General features: G+C 34.3%; 1 pseudogene across 1 annotated transcript in view; it reads left to right on the top strand.

The window, feature by feature from the left end:
• The first annotated feature begins 314 nt into the window (after window positions 1-314).
• LOC309960186 (fascin-like) overlaps window positions 315-24,436 on the top strand; it is a 125,479-nt pseudogene continuing 101,357 nt past the window's right edge. The window contains exon 1 of the transcript in view: window positions 315-343. The product of the transcript in view is annotated as a fascin-like (transcript). The remainder of the gene's footprint in view (window positions 344-24,436) is intronic.

Below are 24,436 nucleotides of genomic sequence, written 5' to 3' on the forward strand. Positions count from 1 at the left end.
AATTTTGTGTATGGTGTGAAGTGATGGTTGAAGTTCATTTTTTCCCCATACAAATATATAATTGTTCTAATATAATTTTTTTAAAGAGACATTTATTTTTTCATTTCATTGCCCTGAAACTTGTCAAAAATCAAGTCATCATAAGTGTGTGAGTATAGTACTAAGCTCACTATATTGTTCTAATAATTTATATTTCTATCCTTCCCCAAGATCGCATTGTCTTGATTATTGTGGTTTTACAGTAAATCTTGATATCCAGTAGTAAACATAAACCAACTTTGCTCTCCTTTAAAAAACAATGTGCGCTGGTCAAGATGGCGGCGCCCAGGCGGGCCGCGCCGAGGTGAGCTGGAGCTGGGCCCGGAGAGGGACGAGTCTGCCACGCCCAGGACTTGGACCCCGGGCTGGTCTCCAGTCTCCCGGGGAGCGGCGGGTTAATTATCGGAGAAGAGTATTGTGCCAGCACACTTGATGCTACAGTGTTTCATGTTTGACAGGACTATTTATCAAGGATCTTCCTGTTCTCTGTGCTTGGACGTATCACTGAATAAATTAGACAAGAGCCTTTGCCTGCGTGCTCCTTCTTGCATGCTTTCTCCCTCCTTACACTCTCGTGTGGAAATGGATGTTATAAATAAATTCTATGCTTTGTCACAAGTTGATGGGCGCCACGGGATAAGGAAAAGGATGTGAAGCTCACTGAAGAGGCTTGGGTTGGGAGTGCTGGAGGAGTGTACAGGTGGGGAAAATGTACCAGCGTGTGTGCCTACTGGGACCACGTTTTCCAGAACAGTTAAGCCCAGTGTCAACTATGCTGTCCCACCTTCCTCGAGAATCTTGGTACCAGGACCACACAATGAAGAACTTGGAGTCCCCGTGGCTAATCCAGCAGAGAGAAAAGGAGAAACAGAGATGCGAGAGAAAATAAAGGGAACTCTTGGTGCAATTTGGTGCTGCTGCAGGCCCAAGTCCAGAAACACGGACAAGAACTACGGAGGAGGGACTTTCCTGGTGGCACAGTGGTTAAGAATCCGCCAGCCAATGCAGGGTACACGGGTTTGAGCCCTGGTCCGGAAAGATCCCACATGCCGTGGAGCAACTAAGCCCGTGTGCCACAACTACTGAGCCTGCATTCTAGAGCCCGTGAGCGACAGCTACTGAGCCCTCATGCCTCAACTACTGAAGCCCGTGTGCCTAGAGTCTGTGCTCCACAACAAGAGAAGCCACTGCAATGAGAAGCCCGCTCATCACAATGAAGAGCAGCCCCCACTCGCCGCATCTAGATAAAGCCTGCACACAGCAACAAAGACTGGACACGGCCAAAAATTTTTAAAAATTAATTAAGAAAATGATTCTGGTTCAAAAGAAAAATGCATATACAAAGCTTAAAAAGAAAATGATGAAGGAGCTGTTTTCCAAACCTCATGCACAGAGAAGAGAATCTGTATGAAGCAAGGGATGGATGGGAGGTGTCTTGCTTACATCTCTATTCAAGGAAGACTTCTGCAGGAAGGATAGCTGGTTGACAGCCTCCAGCTGCCCCAAGATTGGCCAATGTGTTCTTGCCAGACTGCTTCCCCAGTGACTAAGCACTATGACGTACTAGAATCACTATATTCCTGCCCACCCCTAGATTCCTAGAATCCCTGTAATGGTAGACTTTGCTTAGGGAGTCTGACTACCTAGTCAGTTAGCTAGCATCCTCTCTCTCTCTCTTTCAGATATATATATAATCGCTATTGGGATCATGGGTAAATTTTTGTTTCTTTCACCCTGCTTTGCTTATGTGTATATTATTTTTTTTTCTGCAAATACATGTGCTACTTCAAGGACTTACAATATTGTTGGAAATCATCAAGAATAACACATTTTGTGATCTGTTTGAAAGGAATAAATGATTTCACCCACCTACAAAAAAAAAAAAAAACGATGTGCTTTGACTACTCTATGCCCTTTGAATTGCTATCTGAATTTTAAAATAAGCTTTTCAATGTTTACAAAAAAAAAAAAGAAAAACTACCACAATTTTAACTGGGATTGCAGGGAATCTATGGCCCAATTTATAGAGAACTGATGTCTTAGCAATACTGAGCTGTCTAATCCAAGAACACATAAATTTCTACATTTATTTAGATCTTTAATATCTGTCAGCAGAGTTTATAATTATCAGTGTAAAGTTCTTGCACACATATATTTTAATTTATCCCTAAGCATTTTATTTTTTTACACTATTTTATTTGGAATTGTATTTTTAAAATTTCTTTTCTAATTGTTTGCTATGAGTACATATAAATGTTGCTTATTTTTGAATATTAATTGTATGTTTCTCGATCTTGCTAAATTCAGTTTCTGGTAGTATTTGTTGGCAGATTTCTTAGGCTACTTGATGTGATCATTCATGTCAATTATGAATAAAGAAGGTTTTACTTGTTCCTTTCAATCTGCCTTGCTCTTTTCTTACTGCAATGGCAGTACAATATTGAATAAAAGAGAAGAGCAGATATCCTTGTCTTGTTCTCAATCTTAGCTGGAAAATCTCTATCTTTCACTAAAAAGTATGTTACCTGTGGACTTTTAGACACCTTTTATCAGATTGAGGAAGTTCCCTTCAATTTTAGTTGGCTGAAAACTTTTGTCATGGATAAGTATTGTCAAATACTTTTTTCCTTCTATTGATATACTCCTTTTTCTTTCTGTTTTACTCTATTAATTTTGTTATATGCATTGATTGATTTTCAAATATTAAACAAACTTGAATTCCTGGTATAAATCCCATTTGGGTATGATGTGTAATTCCATTTATGTAGTGTTGGTTATGGTTTGCTAAGATTTTGATAATTATTTACATGTCTGTTTATGAGAGATTGTGGTAGATAGTATTATTTCCTTTTAATATCTGGATCTAGTCTTGGTCTCAAAAGAACACTGATCTTATAAAATGAGTTGGAAAGTGTTCCCTTATTCTGAGTGATTCTTTTGAGGGCTTGGTATTATTTCTCCCATAAATATTCAATAGATTTTACCCTTGGAAATATTTTGGTTTATAATTCTTTTCTTTAAAGTCTTGAACTTTTCATTTATATAATAAATAGACATCTATAATAGGCAGAATAATGGCTTCTCAAAAATGTCCACATCCTAATTCCTGGAACCTGTGACTATGTTACTTTACATGGCAAAGGAGAATTAAGATAGCAGTTATTACTCAGCTGACTTTAAAGCAGGGATATTATCATATTATCCACTTAGAATGAATGTAATCCTATGGGTCCTTGAACATAGAAGAGAAAGGCAGAAAGACCAGTATCAGAGTGATGCAATTTGGGAAAGATTCAACTGGCATTGCTGGCTTTTAGGATAGATGAAGGAGCACAAGCTGAGAAAATCAGGAGCCCTTTAGAAGATGGAAGAGATAAGGAAAAACAGTTTCTTTCCTAGAGCCTCCAGAAGAAAGGCAGCCCTGTTGACACCTTGGTTTTAGTCCAGTGAGGCCACTTTGGGCTTCCAACCACCAGAACTATAAGATAATTTGTTGCTAAGTTATGTTTTAAGTATATTTTAAGTCACTAAGTTTGTGGTAATTTGTTATATGGACCAGCAATAGGAAATGAAAGTTCTTGACATTTTCTATTTCTTCTTATGTGAGTTTTGGTAAGTGTGTCTTTCTAACAATTTTTCTTTCATTTAAGTTGTCAAATTCATTGACATACATCCATTTATAATAATTTATAATATTTATTTATTAATTTTAATGACTATAGTGTATGCAGTGGTATCCCTTTCTTCACTCCTAATACTAGTATTTTATGTTCTCCCTCTTGAAGTCTAGCTAAAATTTTATATACATATTTTTAAATTTTTAATGAACCACCTTTATTTTTATTGATTTGTTTCTGTTGTGGTTTTTTTCTACTTCATTTATTTCCACTGTTTATTAATTACTTTTTTCTTTTCACTTGAGTTTAATCTGCTCTTTTTCATTTATCTTCCAAAGATGAAAGTTCAGATCTTCAACTTTAGATTATTATTCTAAGATAATAATTTAAAGTCATACATTTTTCTCTAAAGCATCCCACTAATTTTAATGTATTGTGCTTTCATCATCATGCAGTTCAAAAATACTTGCTAATTGTCTGTACATTGTTTAGAAATGAGTTAATTAATGTCTACATATTTGGTTTTGTTCAAGAAATTTTATGTTTTTAATATAATTTTATTGTGATCAGAAAATATACTATAACATTTAAATCTTTTGAAATGAAATCTGTTGAGACTTGTTTTGTAGCCATCATATGGTCTCTCCTAGTAACTTTCTCTAGGAGCTTGAAAGAAATGTTTATTCTGCAGTTACAGGGTGTGGTATTCTATAAACACAAATTAAGTTAAGGTAATAGGTAGTGTCATTCATATCCTTTTATCCTTAGTGATTCTTTGTCTAATTAACCTATTCATTACCAAATGAGGGGAGTTAATCAACTATTATTGTGAATTTGTATACATTTCCCTTCAATTCTGATAGTTTGAGATTCATTATTTTTGAAGCTTTTATTAGGCTCATACATATTTATAATTGTTATATGTTCAGGATATTTGGTTGATCCTTTTATTATTATGAAGTGGCCATTTTTTTTATGTAGTGCTTCTTGTCTTGAGTTTGATTTTATCTGATATTAATATAGTTACTCCACTTTTTTTAATTTACTGTAGTTTGCCTTGTATATCTTTTTCCATCCTTTTATTTCTAATCCTTTTTGTGTCTATCCATCTAAAGTAGGTGTCTTATAAACAGTATAAAACTTATCCTTGTTTTCTTTTTTTTAATCCAGTTTGACAACATCTTCCTGAAATAATTATGAATATGGTTTATTTAGGTCTTCCAACTTGTTAGTGGATTTCTATTTGTCTCATTTTTTGTTGTTACTTTATATGTCCAACATTTCTTGCCTTCTTTGGGTTAAATATATTTTGGTATTCCATTTTAATTATTCTACTAGATTTCTAGTTATGCTTTTATAATTTTTGTAGTGATTTCTCTAGAAATTACAATATGCATCTTTAACTTATACCAATTAACTTTAAGTCTTAAATTAGTCAAGGACTTTATGAATTTGTATTTGCATTGAACCTAATTTACCTTTGTGAAATTCTTGAAGTCTAAAATGAAGTTGATCTTAAAGAACAATAATCAAAAATATAAAACTAAATCCAATCCAAATTCATTTGTATGTAATATAATATTTATATAACAAATTTATAAATACATATAACAACTTTCAGAATTTACAGTAATTACAAAATTCAGAGAAACAATATATGGCACTGCTATTTTAGCAACTGAGAAATATGTTTAAAATGCAAATACTAGAATTGATACAAGGTATTGTGTACATATCCCAGCAGCCATGGCCAGAAGCTCTCCATTTGACAAAGAAACACTATCCATTACCAATGTAATGAACCACAAAGATAAAAATCAACATCTAATAAGACAATTATAGTCTACCGTTAAATAGAAATTTTAAAATAATGCACAACAGATGGTTCTGAATAAATATCTGATCATTCTTGACTTAAAAACACACTAACCATTGAGATATATTTCTTTTTTTAGATTAAAAAGAAGAAAACAATCTCAAGTGTTTTAATCAAAGCACTTGATTATTTTTAAAAAAGCAAGAAATCTAAAATACTATGCTGCATTTTCATTCCAAATAAAATAAATGGGCTATCCCCTTTTCTATATGTATGGATTTAGTCTAGTTTTTATTTGTATTTTGTGAGGTAAGCAGGAAGTTTTTCTATTCTCACTTTGTAGATGAGGAAACTGAGAAATATACAGTCATACAATTAATCATCTTTAGAGTTCAGTTCAATTCCACATGCTTGACCCTGAATCTATTCCTTTTTTTAACTGACCCATGCAGCTTCAACTAAAATAAAAATTCTCTTGATTTTGACTTTAACCTCACCCAATAAATTGAAGAATTGCCTTTAGAATCTAAAGGTAGCAACAAACTCATTAACTAACTCTGCAAGATAGAAAAGCTCCTGAGTTGTTCTCATGCTGATCAGAAACACTCAACCCAAAATAAAAAACTTCAAAAACCAGTGGAGGAAAGACAGAAATGGGTAAGAATAGAAAAAAAGCTGGAAGAAAAAGGACACTAACTAGGGAGGGTTTTGAAGATCAAACTCTCCACAGGAGGGGTGTTAGTGGTATACAGGAATGACAGAATTTGTGTTGCCCAGACACCATCTCTGCTGCTAAGTTTAAAATAAAAAACATACTTGGTAGTGAGAGGAGTTCTGATTTTAACTGACACATTTGATATATGTTGACTTTTTACCCAATTTAAGTATATGTCTACTGGCTTTGGTTGGAGTGGGAGAAGATGAAGGAGAGAATTAGTGGATATATTTTTAAAGTCTAATTTTTTCCCCAAATTCCCAGGATGGAGTCAGCCAGAAGGTCACACTGCTCAAGGCCTTTGGGTACTCTGTAATTTAATTAAGACCAAATTACAAATTCTAATTACCTGGCACCAAAGAAGCCAATATGTGAATGCTTGTCTAGTATTCAATTCACAATTCAAGGATTTCTGTTCTCAGATTTCACTAGCCTCCCATCAGAAGCAGACATATGAAGACTTCATGTTAATCAATTTTCCCCATTCTTGTTTGATGACATTACAATATAAATGGTGCAAGTCTATAAATTATATAGTGGAAGGCAGTTAAAATTTCACTTTTATAATAAAATTGCATTTTTAATTATAAATTAGCTTTCTAATTTTATATTTAGGAAAGAAAAAATGAGAGTTAACATAGACTATTATATTATCAAACATTTGCCTAGAAACTTCAGAGATGTATTCTTTCATTTAAATGACATGACAAATGTAAGCAGTAGAGATGAGAAAACAGTATCAGAGTTGATAAGTAAATAAGAATCTTTGAGCCAAGATTCAACCCCAAAGACATCTGTTCTTAAAGACCATGCTTCTTTTAACCCATCACCAACAACCTTGTTTTCCTTTCCCTTCTTCCACCATCCTCTAAAGGATAATTATAGTGATTGCGACTCTGTATGTCTTTCCTTAGTAAAATAAAATTAACGGTCCATTGATAACTGAATCAGATCGTAGTGGGTTGAGATAAGAAAGGAAAGCAGAGAAACCTTAAAACATAAAGCATTGTCTTCTCAATAGCAATTCTACAACCAAAAGTATCCTCTTATTTGGCATTTAATCAAGTCTCCTTTAAAAAGAGACAGGATTACTTTATTGGGGTCAAATGATTGTTTAAAATAAAAGAATCAGAAAAATATAGATCACAATATCTTTGATTTTTAGGAGGCTTAGACCATAAACCCAGAGGCTCTAGGATAGTTATTCCAAGTTTTATTCTCCATTTCAACACTAACATAAAGGCTATTGTTCTACTCTGAGTTTATGGGTTTTATTTGTTACATTTTTGAAAGGTAAATGGTCAGGTGACCCCACAAATCAATGGGGCTTAGCAGTTGAGATTGTCAAAAATGGCTCAGCCTGAAGAAAAAGAAAACTGGATCCTTATCAATATTAAATTCAATGGTGAAATCTTGATAGATCTTGTAGATTAAAGATCCACAAGAGAAAAGTCAAATGCTAAATTTAATTGAAAAGAATGTAGAATAACACCTTTGTGAAACAGAGTGTGGAAAGACTTTCTAAGCAAAATCTACAAAATACTGAACTATAGGGAATTCAACTGAAATTCAAAATAAAGGAATTCTCTTAAACAAAGTCCATCATAAATAGAGGTGGGAAACATGATAAGAGCTAATATCTATAGAGGATGACTTACTGTGTGCCCGGAACCTTTTGTGTTATTATGCCCATTTCACTGATAAATCATAAAAACAACAAAACCAAAGAGGTTTGAGTAACTTCTCCAAGATCATCTGGATAGTTTGACAAAGAGTCCATGTTCATTACTCCAAAGGCAAACAGTCTCACCTTGGCTGACTGGGAGAAATATTTGCAACACCAAAAAATTAAGAGCTGACTAAATACGGTATACAAAGAATTCCTGCAAATCATCATCAACAACAAGAAAGACTAATACTCCAAAGGAAAAAAAAAAAAGAAAAAGGGTTATATCAAAGCAGTTTACAAAACTGAAACCATCAAAACAATGGGTTCTAAATCATATTATTAAATAGAGAAGTGTAAATTAAAACAAGAAGATACTGCTTTAAACTTCTCAAGCTGGCAAATTTTAGGAAGCTGGATAAGTCAAGTTGATGGAGATGATGGACTATAAAAACACTCCTGCATTACAGGGAGGTGCAGTCATTCCAGATGGTCATGGAACGGTGTCAGGTCAATTTAAGTATCTGTTTACACTTGAGCATATATTCCGAAGAAATGCTTACATATGTTCTTCAGGGTGTCTGTGTAGATATTAACCGCCATGTCATTTGTGGGGCATGGAGTGTTAGAAGCAATATAATTTTCTATTACTGGGGAAGTATATTAGTAAATTGTGGTAGACGGATACTATAGATGATAACTCAACAAAGGACTAAGTAGGTTTTGTATAGTGACCCAGATAGATCTAAAGAAGGAAATACGGCAGGAAAAAAAAAAAGTTAAGGAAGAGATGAAATCTATGATGCAATACCATACGTGTAAACTAAAATCGTATGTACCTCCAAACAACAACAGACTTTTTATGAAAGCATATACAAACAAAATAATACATATAAAATATTTTTGAAAAGTAAATGTTGAGAGTAGGAGATAATGCACTTAAAAGGGACTAAAACATTCAATCCATCAATGATGATAATTTTCCATGAAATGAGAAGTGCAATTATTTCAAACAATCGAATCCAATGTCCAAAGAGAAAGAAAAATAGGTAATAATTTTTGTTTATTTTTAATATGAAATGAATAATGTTTATTAATCATGTACTTAATTTTCAGTAACTGAACTGGTCAGTTTTCATATATTATATCCTGTATGCTTCCCCTCAAAAATACGTATAATAGAAACATTAAGTGCTATCACAGAGAAGACAGGCGTGGGTCTAAGATATGAAGTGATCTTCTAGGAATTGGCAAAACTGGAAGGCAATCCCATTTCTATCATCATTTCACTTTATTTTCTAATATGTTCAAAAGTATTTTCCCAGGGACTTATATTCAGATTTCAAGAAATACAGGAAAAACAAAGTTTGTTACTACAGGGCATCCTCCAACCTATAATTCCCCAGTATAGACAGTTTACAGTATTTTTTGAAGGAAAAACAGCACCAAAAACTTTATTTCAACCCCCATTTAGACAACCTGTTAAAAGAAAACAAACACATTTCTTTCTCCTCTGTCTTATTCAAACCTTCTTGAAACTAGTTTTTCTCCTGCCCTTAGGTGAATTATTCTTTGGGTCTCATACTGTATGTCTTCTTAGGAAATAAAAAAGGCATCTGGTCAGCTATATTCACAAAAACAGTCTCAGTTTAGTTACTAATTAATCCAATCCAATGTAATAATCAATATTATCCAATATTTCTTAAATTGAAGCTCTGTCCTGCCCCATTGTGGTCCTACTTTGGGCTGGCTGTGGACTGGCTGCCTAAACTGGGACTCAATAACTGGCTTTTTCATTCTTTATCAGGATTTGTGTTTTTGCCCAACTTCATTGGCTTAGGACAGGGAATAGGAAAGACAGTTATAAGAAGAGGGAATATTTATAATAATCCAGGTGAAAGGTGAGAGTGGTTACCACCCTGGACAAGATATCATAATTATCTCCTGAACTATTTATTATACTAGTCTTCCCCCTCCACCAAGTTTTCCTATTTTCTATCCTCAACACAGAAGCAAGAGTGATCCATTTTACACATAAGCTGGATCGTGCAACCCATCTGCCCCAAATCCTCCAGTGCTCAGTGTAAAGTCAACTCTTTGCAAATCCTTACATGATCTGGATAGAGCCGCCTGTCTCTCACCTCAGTTTACATGAACCCAGCCTCTATGCCTTCACTCTGGTAAGCGTTATAACCCTGAACGATCTTTCTCAAACACGCCATTTCAGGTACAATCCAGACAGGATGTTGGGCACGTTATCAATAAGTTACCTTTCAAACCACAGTCCTCTCCCCACTACCACAGCCAGCTTTCAGCCAGCCTCTCACCCTTTAGACTTTTTGGTTCATTTTCCCCATGCTCCACAGGACACATATTAAACTTTGTGGACTGGACATATTTGTAATTCCTCTCACTATGATTAAAACAAATGGATACAATCCTTACTCATCCCCTATGTTGGGGTGGGGAACAATTCAGGAAGCACAGGATTGCTCCTAATATTTTCTCTAAGTTTAGAAGTATTAGGTAATTAAGGATTTCGTAAATATGCCTTATGGATTTAAAAGACCATGACATAGAAAATATAACATAGGCTTGCAAATTATACTTTATGCATTGATATTCAATCAGATTTATTATTTATTCATTTAACAAATATTTGTAGAGCTGATGATTTGCTATGGAAAAAGACCCTGAGGAAGCTCACATTTTAGTTGGAGGTAGGCAGAGAACAAGCGAGTCAACCAGTAAATGAAGAAGAGAAACCTTTCAGAGGGTAATCAGCACCTTGAAAGAAATCAGATGAGGTGAGTTGATAAAGAATGACAGGGCATGCTTGTAATAGAATGTTTATGGAACTTCTCTCCAAGAATGTGCCATTTCAGCCGAAAATGGAAATCAAGATATTTTATAAAACTTTCAAAAATTTAATTACCTACTGTGTTTAAATTATTACTATGACATTATATATGCATATATACATATAAAGACACCTATACATGCACACATATGCATTCATATATAAATTTATATTTATACATAAAAGTGCATAGTATGAACAATGTATATAAATATGTATATAATATAGTGACTATAAAATTTTATAAATAATACATATCAAAAATGTGTTTCCTATGGCTTCACAGGTGAATTCCATCAAACATTTAGAGAAGAGCTAACACCTATCCTTCTCAAACTCTTCCAAAATATAGCAGAGGGAAGAACACTCCCAAATTCCTTCTACGAGGCCACCATCACCTTGATACCAAAACCAGACAAAGATGTCACAAAGAAAGAAAACTACAGGCCAATATCACTGATGAACATAGATGCAAAAATCCTCAACAAAATACTAGCAAACAGAATCCAACAGCACATTAAAATGATCATACACCATGATCAAGTGGGGTTTATTCCAGGAATGCAAGGATTCTTCAATATACACAAATCTATCAATGTGGTAAACCATATTAACAAATTGAAGGAGAAAAACCATATGATCATCTCAATAGATGCAGAGAAAGCTTTTGACAAAATTCAACACCTATTTATGATAAAAACCCTGCAGAAAGTAGGCATAGAGGGAACTTTCCTCAACATAATAAAGGCCATATATGACAAGCCCACAGCAAACATCATCCTCAATGGTGAAAAACTGAAAGCATTTCCACTAAGATCAGGAACAAGACAAGGTTGTCCACTCTCACCACTCTTATTCAACATAGTTTTGGAAGTTTTAGCCACAGCAATCAGAGAAGAAAATGAAATAAAAGGAATCCAAATCGGAAAAGAAGAAGTAAAGCTGTCACTGTTTGCAGATGACATGATACTATACATAGAGAATCCTAAAGATGCTACCAGAAAACGACTAGAGCTAATCAATGAATTTGGTAAAGTAGCAGGATACAAAATTAATGCACAGAAATCTCTGGCACTCCTATATACTAATAATGAAAAATCTGAAAGTGAAATCAAGAAAACACTCCCATTTACCATTGCAAAAAAAAGAATAAAATATCTAAGAATAAACCTACCTAAGGAGACAAAAGACCTGTATGCAGAAAATTATGACACTGATGAAAGAAGTTAAAGATGATACAAATAGATGGAGAGATATACCATGTTCTTGGGTTGGAAGAATCAACATTGTGAAAATGACTCTACTACCCAAAGCAATCTATAGATTCAATGCAATCCCTATCAAACTACCACTGGCATTTTTCACAGAACTAGAACAAAAAAAATCGCAATTTGTATGGAAACAAAAAAGACCCGAATAGCCAAAGCAATCTTGAGAACAAAAAAAGGAGCTGGAGGAATCAAGCTCCCTGACTTCAGACTATACTACAAAGCTACAGTAATCAAGACAGTATGGTACTGGCACAAAAACAGAAAGATAGATCAATGGAACAGGATAGAAAGCCCAGAGATAAACCCACGCACATATGGTCACCTTATCTTTGATAAAGGTGGCAGGAATGTACGGTGGAGAAAGGACAGCCTCTTCAACAAGTGGTGCAGGGAAAACTGGACAGATACATGTAAAAGTATGAGATTAGATCACTCCCTAACACTATACACAAAAATAAGCTCAAAATGGATTAAAGACCTAAATGTAAGGCCAGAAACTATCAAACTCTTAGAGGAAAACATAGGCAGAACACTCTGTGACATAAATCACAGCAAGATCCTTTCTGACCCACCTCCTAGAGTAATGGAAATAAAAACAAAAATAAACAAATGGGACCTAATGAAATTTCAAAGTTTTTGCACAGCAAAGGAAACCATATACAAGACCAAAAGACAACCCTCAGAATGGGAGAAAATATTTGCAAATGAAGCAACTGACAAAGGATTAATCTCCAAAATTTACAAGCAGCTCATGCAGCTCAATAACAAAAAACAAACAACCCAATCCAAAAATGGACAGAAGACCTCAATAGACATTTCTCCAAAGAAGATATACAGACTGCCAACAAACACATGAAAGAATGTTCAACATCATTAATCATTAGAGAAATGCAAATCAAAACTACAATGAGATATCATCTCACACCAGTCAGAATGGCCATCATCAAAAAAATCTAGAAACAATAAATGCCGGAGAGGGTGTGGAGAAAAGGGAACACTCTTGCACTGCTGGTGCGAATGTGAATTGGTTCAGCCACTATGGAGAACAGTATGGAGTTTCCTTAAAAAACTACAAATAGAACTACCATATGACCCAGCAATCCCACTACTGGGCATATACCCTGAGAACACCAAAATTCAAAAAGAGTCATGTACCAAAATGTTCATTGCAGCTCTATTTACAATAGCCTGGAGATGGAAATAACCTAAGTGCCCATCATCGGATGAATGGATAAAGAAGATGTGGCACATATATACAATGGAATATTACTCAGCCATAAAAAGAAACGAAATGGAGCTATTTGTAATGAGGTGGATAGACCTAGAGTCTGTCATACAGAGTGAAGTAAGTCAGAAAGAAAAAGACAAATACCGTATGCTAACACATATATTTGGAATTTAAGAAAAAAAAATGTCATGAAGAACCTAGGGGTAAGACAAGAATAAAGATGCAGACCTACTGGAGAACGGACTTGAGGATATGGGGAGGGTGAAGGGTGAGCTGTGACAGGGTGAGAGAGAGTCATGGACATATACACACTAACAAACGTAGTAAGGTATATAGCTAGTGGGAAGCAGCCTCATGGCACAGGGATATTGGCTCGGTGCTTTGTGACAGCCTGGAGGGGTGGGATAGGGAGGGTGGGAGGGAGGGAGACGCAAGAGGGAAGACATATGGGAACATATGTATATGTATAACTGATTTACTTTGTTATAAAGCAGAAACTAACACACCATTGTAAAGCAATTATACCCCAATAAAGATGTTAAGAAAAAAAAAGATATATACTTGGCGTTGAGATGTAGTATAATTAATTTTTACTGTTTCATTAAAGACATTCTTAAGTAAAAAAAAAAAAAAATGTTTCCTATTATGTATATTTTCCAGGATTTATCCTGTTACATTGAGCTTTTTTTCTACTGTTCTGAACTGATGAGTTTTTAATGAATCTGCACTTCTACAGATTAATGTATGAGAGTACTTAAAATGCATATGTTATATTTTAATAATTCATTTTTATATCTCATTATATTTTTAAGCAATTAAATTACTGACTCAAATTTCCTGTCTCCTTATTTATGACATTATAAGACATAAATGTTTCTTGCTACACAGATACATACTTAAGGATCAAGAGGAACGTCTGGCTTATGGTGTAAATTATTTAAATTAGAATATAGGTTCTCTATTTTAACATTTTTTTCCAATTCATTTCCAATGCCTTGTTAGTAATTTTTTTTTTCTCAGCTTATGTCTTTTTTTATATATCCTCACCCCCAACCTTTCCACCTCCACCAAGACAAAAATCTTCCAGGTTGGAAATTATTTTATCACTATCTTCCTTAGTTTAAACTTTCCATGAATATATTTTTTTTCCATTTTTCCATATATAATAAGCACCATTTAATGATACCATACTTTCACTTTCTAGTACTCACAAATGATTTGAGTTGGTATTTATGTTTTTTTGTCCTTCAGTAAATTTTAGAAAGAAAAAGAATGTAATGTACAGATATCATTCTTCCACATAATAAATTATGAATTCACACATCCTTGAAAAAATGTTCAGCTTCCCAGCAAAAACAAATGTGTACATTCACACATGTCATAGAGAGTAACACACAGCTACGGCTCTTATGAAAGGATCTTTATATACTCTACAGAATTTATGAAGAGAGGTCCTTTAAAACACCACTGAATGCTTTAAAACACCACTGAATGATACCATCTGTGGTTGAAAATATAACAGGTATTCAGAACAGCATCACAGAGAAAAGGGCAATATGAGTTACAGTTCAGAAGTGACGTATCCCTCGCTAGTTAGAATAACTCTGTATAAACTTTTTAAAACCGAGTAATACATATTCATTCTAAAATACAAATAAAAATACCAGAAAAATATTCATAATATCATTACAGGAAGGTAACTATTATTACTGTATCTTTTCTATGTGAAATTCATAGCATTGTACTTGGCATATTATAACCATTCATTAATAGGCAGTTATAGCTATTAATAGTATTAATGATACTTCCAGTAGATTATTATAGATCAATTAAACTATTTCTTACCTAACTAAGAAAACTGTTCTTCTTCCTGCCTTATGATGAGTAATATAAATCAACCATCTTACATTTTTGTGGAAATCTAGTATTTATTTTAATCTTTCTATATTTATTAATAACCTAAATAAAAATGACTAATAGTTATTGAGCATTTAGTATTACTAGGAGCTATAATAAACACCATATACTTAAGGTAGCATGTACTATACATAATAAGCCTTTTGGGTAGGTATTGTTGTAACAACTAAGACACAGAGAGGTTAAGAAACTAACTCAAGATCACACAGTAAGTAAGGAAGGTGTCAGAATCCAAACCCAAACAACTATTTCAGAACCTATTGTTTCTTATACTATAAGGGACTATATGTTCTTATTGATGACACTAGATATTGCCACCTGTACATCTGAGGAAATACATCACCACAATACATTAGAGACACTGGCTGGTGATCCCTTCCTAGTCTGTTTAGGGCCCATGATTCTGAGTGAGCCCTCATGGGACAGACTTGAAAGCCTGAAAGAGGTCTTCACTGATCAATACTTTTAAGGAGTTATAGACATAGGAAGGTGAGGAAATGAATGGGGATTAAGAATAGTGTTCCAGTGGGTAGATGTCCTTTATCGAAAGACAGTCTTGTGAAGGACACCCGTTTGCTTACAAATCGCTTATCCCAAACTATTGGTGTAAAACTTTAGGTCAACAAAATTCAGTATTCTATAATCCAGACCCATCTCTGTCTTCATTAGTTTACTCCAGGGGACCAAGGTGGCTCTAATTACAGGAGGAAGAGGTTTTGCCGTAGACGCCATAGCCGATTCTGGCACAAACTGGCAGTTGGAGCCTGGGCAATGCAACTGCCCTCTACGAGTCCGAACTTCCTCTCTGGCAAAATGAGGATAATTCCTGATGTATAATAACTATAATATGTTAGGAAAGATATGTTGATGCTCAATTATTGTTAGAAAACTTTAAATTCTATATTTTACTTGAAATACCATTTCTGATACTTATCAAAGTAATGCATTCTTCAAGACTTATCTCAAACCCTTTCTCCTTCATATATAGCTTTTTCAGTTAATTCCAAGCCTCATAAATTTCTCCCTATCTGACATTGAAACAACACTGGGTAATGTTTATTCAACTATTAATTGTGACTTTCCTTCTCCCAATACTTGTGTTGCATTGAATTTTAATTTACCTCATTCCTTGCAAATGTTTTTTTTATTTTATTAGTTTTTCAATAAATATTTTATTCTGTAGTAATTTTAGATTTATAGAAAATTTACAGAGAATACAGAGTTCCCTTATACTCTTCACCCATTTTCTCCTAATACATAACTGTGGTACATTTATCAAACTAAGACAGTAACATTGGCACATTACTATTTTTTCTTTTTGAATTTTATTTTATTTATTTTTTTATACAACATGTCTTTATTAGTCATGCATTTTACACACATCAGTGTATATATGTCAATCCCAATCTCCCAATTCATCCCACCACACCCCCACCCCCACCCCCGCTTTCCCCCCTTGGTGTCCATATATTTGTTCTCTACATCTGTGTCTCAATTTCTGCCCTGCAAACTGGTTCATCTGCACCATTTTTCTAGATTCCACATATATGTGTTAATATATGATATTTGTTTTTCTCTTTCTGACTTACTTCACTCTGTATGACAGTCTCTAAGTCCATCCACGTCTCAACAAATGACCCAATATCATTCCGTTTTATGGCTGAGTAATATTGCATTGTGTATATGTACCACATCTTCTTTATCCATTCATCTGTCAATGGGCATTTAGGTTGCTTCCATGACCTGGCTATTGTAAAGAGTGCTGCAATGAACATTGGGGTGCATGTGTATTTTTGAATTATGGTTTTCTCTGGGTATATGCCCAGTAGTGAGATTGCTGGGTCATGTGGTAATTCTATTTTTAGTTATTTTAAGTAACCTCCATACTGTTCTCCATAGTGGCTGTATCAACATACATTCCCACCAACAGTGCAAGAGGGTTCCCTTTTCTCCACACCCTCTCCAGCATTTGTTGTTTGTAGATTTTCTGATGTTACCCATTCTAACTGGTGTGAGGCGATACCTCATTGTAGTTTTGATTTGCATTTCTCTAATAATTAGTGATGTAGAGCAGCTTTTCATGTGCTTCTTGGCCATCTATATGTCTTCTTTGGAGAAATGTCTATATAGGTCTCCTGCCCATTTTGGATTGGGTTGTTTGTTTTTTTTAATATTGAACTGCATGAGCTGTTTATATATTTTGGAGATTAACCCTTTATCCATTGATTTGTTTGCAAATATTTTCTCTCATTCTGAGGGTTGTCTCTTCATCTTGTTTATGGTTTCCTTTGCTATGCAAAAGCTTTGAAGTTTCATTAGGTCCCATTTGTTTATTTTTGTTTTTATTTCCATTACTCTAGGAGGTGGATCAAAAAAGATCTTGCTGTGATTTATGTCAAAGAGTGTTTTTCTTATGTTTTCCTCTAAGAGTTTATAGTGTCCGGTCTTACATTTAGGTCTCTAATCCATTTTGAGTTTATTTTTGTGTATGGTGTTAGGGAGTGTTCTAATTTCATTCTTTTACATGTAGCTGTCCAGTTTTCCCAGCACCACTTATTGAAGAGACTGTCTTTTCTCCATTGTATGTCCTTGTCTCCTTTGTCATAGATTAGTTTACCATAGGTGTGTGGGCTTATCTCTGGGCTTTCTACCTTGTTCCATTGATCTATATTTCTGTTTTTGTGCCAATACCATATTGTCTTGATTACTGTAGCTTTCTGGTATAGTCTGAAGTCACAGAATCTGATTCCTCCAGCTCCGTTTTTTTCCATCAAGATTGCTTTGGCTATTCAGGGTCTTTTTTGTCTCCACACAAATTTTAAGATTTTTTGTTCTAGTTCTGTAAGAAATGCCATTGGTAATTTGATAGGGATTGCATTGAATCTGTAGATTGCTTTGGGTAGTAGAGTCATTTTCACATTATTGATTATTCCAATCCAAGAACATGATATATCTCTCCATTTGTTAGTATCATCTTTAATTTGTTTCATCATTGTCTTATAGTTTTCTGCATACAGGTCTTTTGTCTCCCTATGTAGGTTTATTCTTAGGTATTTTATTCTTTTGTTGGAATGGTAAGTGGGAGTGTTTCCTAAATTCTTCTTCCAGATTTTTCATCATCAGAGTATAGGATTGCCAGAGATTTTGTGCATTAATTTTGTATCCTGCAACTTTGCCAAATTCACTGATTAGCTCTAGTAGTTTTCTGGTAGCATCTTTATGATTCTCTATGTATAGTATCATGTCATGTGCAAACAGTGACAGTTTTACTTCTTCTTTTCCAATTTGTATTCCTTTTATTTCTTTTTCTTCTCTGATTGCCGTGGCTAGGACTTCCAAAATTATGTTGAATAATAGTGGTGAGAGTGGACATCCTTGTCATGTTCCAAATCATAGGAGAAATGCTTTCAGCTTTTCACCATTTAAGATGATGTTTGCTCTGGTTTTGTCATATATGGCCTTTACTATGTTGAGGTAGGTTCCCTCTATGCCCACTTTCTAGAGAGTTTTTTATCATAAATGGGTGTTGAATTTTGCAAATGCTTTTTCTGCATCTATTGAGATGATCATATGGTTTTTATTCTTCAGTTTGTTAATATGGTGTATCACATTGATTGATTTGCATATATTGAAGAATCCTTGCATCCCTGAGATAAGTCCCACTCGATCGTGGTGTATGACCCTTTTAATGTGTTTTTGGATTCTGTTTGCTAGTATTTTGTTGAGGATTTTTGCATCTATATTCATCAGTGATATTGGTCTCTAATTTTCTTTTTTTGTAGTATCTTTGTCTGGTTGTGGTATCAGGGTGATGGTGGCCTCCTAGAATGAGTTTTGGAGTGTTCCTTCCTTTGCAATTTTTTGGAAGAGTTTGAGAAGGATGGATGTTAGCTCTTCACTAAATGTTTGATAGAATTCACCTGTGAAGCCATCTGGTCCTGGACTTTTGTTTGCTGGAAGATTTTTAATCACAGTCTCAATTTAATTACTTGTGATTGGTCTGTTCATATTTTCTATTTCTTCCTGGTTCAGTCTTAGAAGGTTATACCTTTCTGAGAATTTGTCCATTTCTTCCAGGTTGTCCATTTTCTTGGCATAGAGTTGCTTGTAGTAGTCTCTTAGGATGCTTTTATGTCTGCGGTGTCTGTTTTAACTTCTTCTTCATTTGTAATTTTATTGATTTGAGTCCTCTCCCTCCTTTTCTTGATGAGTCTGACTAATGGTTTATCAATTTTGTTTATCTTCTCAAAGAATTAGCTTTAGTTTTATTGATCTTTGCTATTGTTTTCCTTGTTTCAATTTTTTTTTTTTTTTTTTTTGCTCTGATCTTTATAATTTCTTTCCTTCTGCTGACTGGGTTTTGTTTGTTCTTCTTTCTCTAGTTCCTTTAGGTGTAAGTTTAGATTCTTTATTTGAGATTTTTCTTGTTTCTTGAGGTAGGCTTGTATAGCTATAATGTTCCCTCTTAGAACTGCTTTTGCCACATCCCAAAGGTTTTGGATTGTCATGTTTTCATTGTCATTTGTCTGTAGGTATTTTTTTGATTTCCTCTTTGATTTCTTCAGTTATCTCTGCTTATTTAGTAATGTATTGTTTAGCCTCCATGTATTTGTGTTTTTTAACATGTTTTTCCCTGTAATTGATTTCTAATCTCATAGCATTGTGGTCAGAAAAGATGCTTGATATGATTTCAATTTTCTTAAATTTACTGAGGCTTGATTTGTGACCCCAGATGTGATCTATCCAGAGAATGTTCCATGTGCACTTGAGAAGAAAGTATAATCTGCTGTTTTGGGATGGAATGTCCTATAAATATCAATTAAATCTATCTGGTCTATTGTGTCATTTAAAGCTTGTGTTTCCTTATTAATTTTCTGTTTGGATGATCTGTTCATTAGTGTAAGTGAGGTGTTAAAGTCCCTCACTATTATTTTGTTACTGTCGATTTCCTCTTTTAGAGCTTTTAGCAGTTGCCTTATGTATTGAGGTGCTCCTATATTGGGTGCATATATATTTATAATCGTTATATCATCTTCTTGGATTGATATCTTGATCATTATGTAGTGTCCTTCCTCATCTCTTGTAACATTCTTTATTTTAAAGTCTATTTTATCTGATATGAGTATTGCTACTCCAGCTTTCTTTTGATTTCCATTTGCATGGAATATCTTTTTCCATCCCCTCACTTTCAGTCTGTATGTGTCCCTAGGTCTGAGGTGGCTCTCTTGTAGACAGCATATACATGGGTCTTGTTTTTGTATCCATTCAGCAAGCCTGTGTCTTTTGGTTGGAGCACTTAATCCATTCACTTTTAAGGGAATTATATGTATGTTCCTATTACCATTTTCTTAATTGTTTCAGGTTTGTTTCTGTAGGTCCTTTTCTTCTCTTGTGTTTCCCACTTAAAGAAGAGGTTCCTTTAGCATTTTTTGTAGGGCTGGTTTGGTGGTGCTGAATTTTCTTAGCTTTTGCTTCTCTGTAAAGCTTTGGATTTCTCTGTTGAATCTGAATTAAATCCTTGCTGGGTGGAGTAATCTTGCTTGTACGTTCTTCCCTTTCATCACTTTAGTTTTATCATGCCACTCCCTTCTGTCTTGTAGAGTTTCTGCTGAGAAATCAGCTGTTAACCTTATGGGAGTTCCCTTGTATGTTATTTGTCATTTTTCCCTTGCTGCTTTCAATAATTTTTCTTTGTCTTTAATTTTTGTCAGTTTGATTACTATGTGTCTCAGTGTGTTTCTCCTTGGGTTTATCATGTATGGGACTCTCTGCGCTTCCTGGACTTCGGTGGGTATTTATTTTCCTATGTTAGGGAAGTTTTCAACTATAATCTCTTCAAATATTTTCTCAGGTCCTTTCCCTCTCTCTTTTCCTTCTGGGACCCCTATAATGCATATGTTGTTACATTTAATGTTGTCCCAGAGGTCTCTTAGGCTGTCTTCATTTCTTTTCATTCTTTTTTCTGTTCCACAGATGTGAACTCCACCATTCTGTCTTCCAGGTCACTTTTATCCGTTCTTCTGCCCCAGTTATTGTGCTATGATTCCTTCTAGTGTATTTTTCATTTCAGTTATTATGTTGTTCATCTCTGTTTGTTTGTTCTTTAATTCTTCTAGATCTTTGTTAAACATTTCTTGCATCTTCTCGATCTTTGCCTCCATTCTTTTTCCAAGGTCCTGGATCATCTTCACTATCATTATTCTGAATTCTTTTTCTGGAAGGTTGTCTTTCTCCACTTCATTTAGTTATTTTTCTGGGGTTTTATCTTATTCCTTCATCTGGTACATATCCCTCTGCATTTTCATCTTGTCTATCTCTCCGTGAATGTTGTTTTTGTTCCACAGGCTATAGGATTGTAGTTCTTCTTGCTTCTCCATTCATTGCAATTTAACTGGTTAGAATTTCATTTTGCCTCCCCAAATCAGATATATGTATGTCAATAACAAAAATTGTGTGCTCTATATGGTTTTGCACCAACATTATCTCTCCCAGGTTAGGAATTCAATAAATAAAAAAGGAATGAATAAATTAACACCATAAATTGATGGAAATGTAACTCATTCCTTTACATTAAAATGAAATATTTTTATAGTTGTTTATTTCATAAGATCTTTGTGAGGAGGCATTTTTATATCTGTATATATCACTAGTAGTAATTTGATGAGATGTAACAGTTATTTTAGTGAATAATTTAATATTTCATAATTGTAAAATAATTTGACTTTGAAAATAGTTTTATAAGAAGAAAATCACTTTTATTAAAGCAAGTGCTTTTCTCCCCAATTTTATTATACTTCAATTTGATATCACTTGATTATGGAAAAAGTCATGAAAAAGTGACAACAAATTCTATTTCCAAATATGCCTTGCAAGATTTACTGTAAAATGGAGGATGGTAGAAGGAAGTTTCCCCTCTGGATTAAGTGGATATAATTATACCCAAGGTGACCTGAATTTTGTTGCCAAACTTTTTTATTCGTAAAATTAAAAAGACACTTTTTGTCTTCAAGAACAATTTACAGTTTAGCAAAGGTTAAGTTAAAAAAAAAGACAAACAAGGAAAAATCTAAAAGTGGAAAATCTAAACAGAGCAAAACACAGGTGGAGACTGATAAAATCTGGTGGGGTAGATAGGCAGGCTGATTCTTTACCACTCAGTTATCAATAGGTTGATGCAGAGATATCAAGCTTTCTTACTCCTACAATTATAATCCTTTCATAACTTCAAAGTCCCCTTAGATTTTTGCTTGTCCTGACATGGAATGAAACTAATCATCTTAATACTTGAACATACTGTACCTCAAGGATGAAGCAAGCACCTTATAGGTTGACTCAGTTTCTTATGACCACTTGGGATGCTGAAGAAAGCAGCTTGGCATAATGACCAGTGTACCATAGTAGAAACTGATACACAAGCAATCTTTAAACTCAGATCCTCAGTTTCCACCATGCCACTCAAGGAGTGCACTGAGATTCAGCAATGATGATAGGGCCCTTGATGATATTGGTCATGATAGGGACATTTTCAGGTAAGATATGAAGGCATGGATCTATCTCAAGGACTATTATGTTATTGCTTTATCAAGAACCACAGTAGTTCAGTGTTATGGCATAAAGAGTTGAATCAACTGGTTCAACTTTCAAACACGATTTAAAAAAAAAGGGGTATATTTGTATAACTAAAGGTTGTATCATTATCAATAGACTGCCCTTGATCCACTTATACAAAATTCATTCTTGTTTCTAGTGTCTCTGGTTTTCCTGACTCTGTGTCTGTTCTTTTTCTTCTTCAATTTTTAATTGATCTAATTTTAGTTCTTTTAGTTAAAATTATATGTAAAAACCACAAAAGGGCACAAGGGAAATTTCTTGGGGATGGAAATATTCTAAACCTTGATTTTGGTGCAGGTTAAATGACATTAATATTTGTGAAAACACATTAAACTGTACAACTTAAAGGGTGAATTTTACTGTATTTCACTCATGCCTTAGAAAACCTGATTGGAAATAAATACAATAGCAAAAACTACATTTCAAACACTTTTGTGTATGTGCCCACATCAATGTGAAACACCAATTTCGTGAAAAATTCTATGTATTTTCCAATATTTGCAATATAACACTTCAATACTTTTTATTATATTTGTGATTATCAGCAGATTTTTACAATATCCATAGAGCATCACCAGTGAGAGACATACCAATCATTACTGGTCAGACGATCAACAGGGATAAATGTTTGTCAGGTTTGAAATTTAGAGTTATAAACTCTGATGTCAAGAAATATGATTGTCCTAATTTTCTATTAAGTGAATTTAATTAATATAGTGGTAGAAAACTCAAAATCAAGCTACTTCAAGGGACCCAATGATTCCAAGTTTATTACACAGTCATTTCTTGTAAACATATCAATTAAATTTAAAATATGTCTTCTCTATTTCCCTTACCTGTTCCCTAAGAGTGATTAATTACACTGAGATTGGTGAGAGGAGTTCTCAGAAAGGAGAAGGAAGCAGAGTCGGGAAAATGTATTTTTCTGATATCCATTTTCTGATATTCTAAGTTCTTTCCAGTCTCTGTTCCATTGCACTTCATTGCATTGGAGCACCCTGTGTTGGCCTCAGTTGAAGAGTGGTTCATCCTGTCCAGCTCTTGAGCATCTTGCACTGTCATCAGCTACTGATGTCCATGGTCCCTGCTGTGCCCCCTTCCCCAGCAGTGGGTTAGATCCATGTCTTCTGTGTCTTCTTAGGCCCAACCTCTTCTGGACCATGCTCCCTCCCAGCACTTTCAAGGGCCCCACATTTTCAGGAAATTCTTTACTAAAGTTTTTGCATACAAGGTTCAGGTATGCATGAATTCTTTGAGACTATTCACCTAGACACCCTAGATATTAATTTACCACCAAAATGTCATGTTGTTTGGTGGCCTTGGTGAATATCAAGATTTCTGAGATGCATACAGTCTTCTTAAGACCATGAATGGAAAGCATTAACACTCCCTTCCCCAATTTTACCCTGGAAGGGGAAGGATAGAAAGTCCCTACTTAGGTGCCCAACTGACTGAAATTATTCATTTATATTTTTTCTTTATAAAATAATTCTCTTATAAATATTTCTTCATCATGAGTGATGATTAAAAAGGTCAAAACCAGAATTTTTTTAATAATTTAAAATACTTTATTTTAAATATTTTTTAAATTTAGGATGATTAACTTTTTTCTTTTAATGACTTATTTTGACATTTCTATCATTAAACTATATAGACCAGTTACAGTCCTCTAGTTTTCTAGTGGATGTATTTTATA

The sequence above is a fragment of the Leucopleurus acutus genome, assembly GCF_964270905.1.
Source record: "Leucopleurus acutus genome assembly, chromosome: 1".
Taxonomy (NCBI): domain Eukaryota; kingdom Metazoa; phylum Chordata; class Mammalia; order Artiodactyla; family Delphinidae; genus Leucopleurus; species Leucopleurus acutus.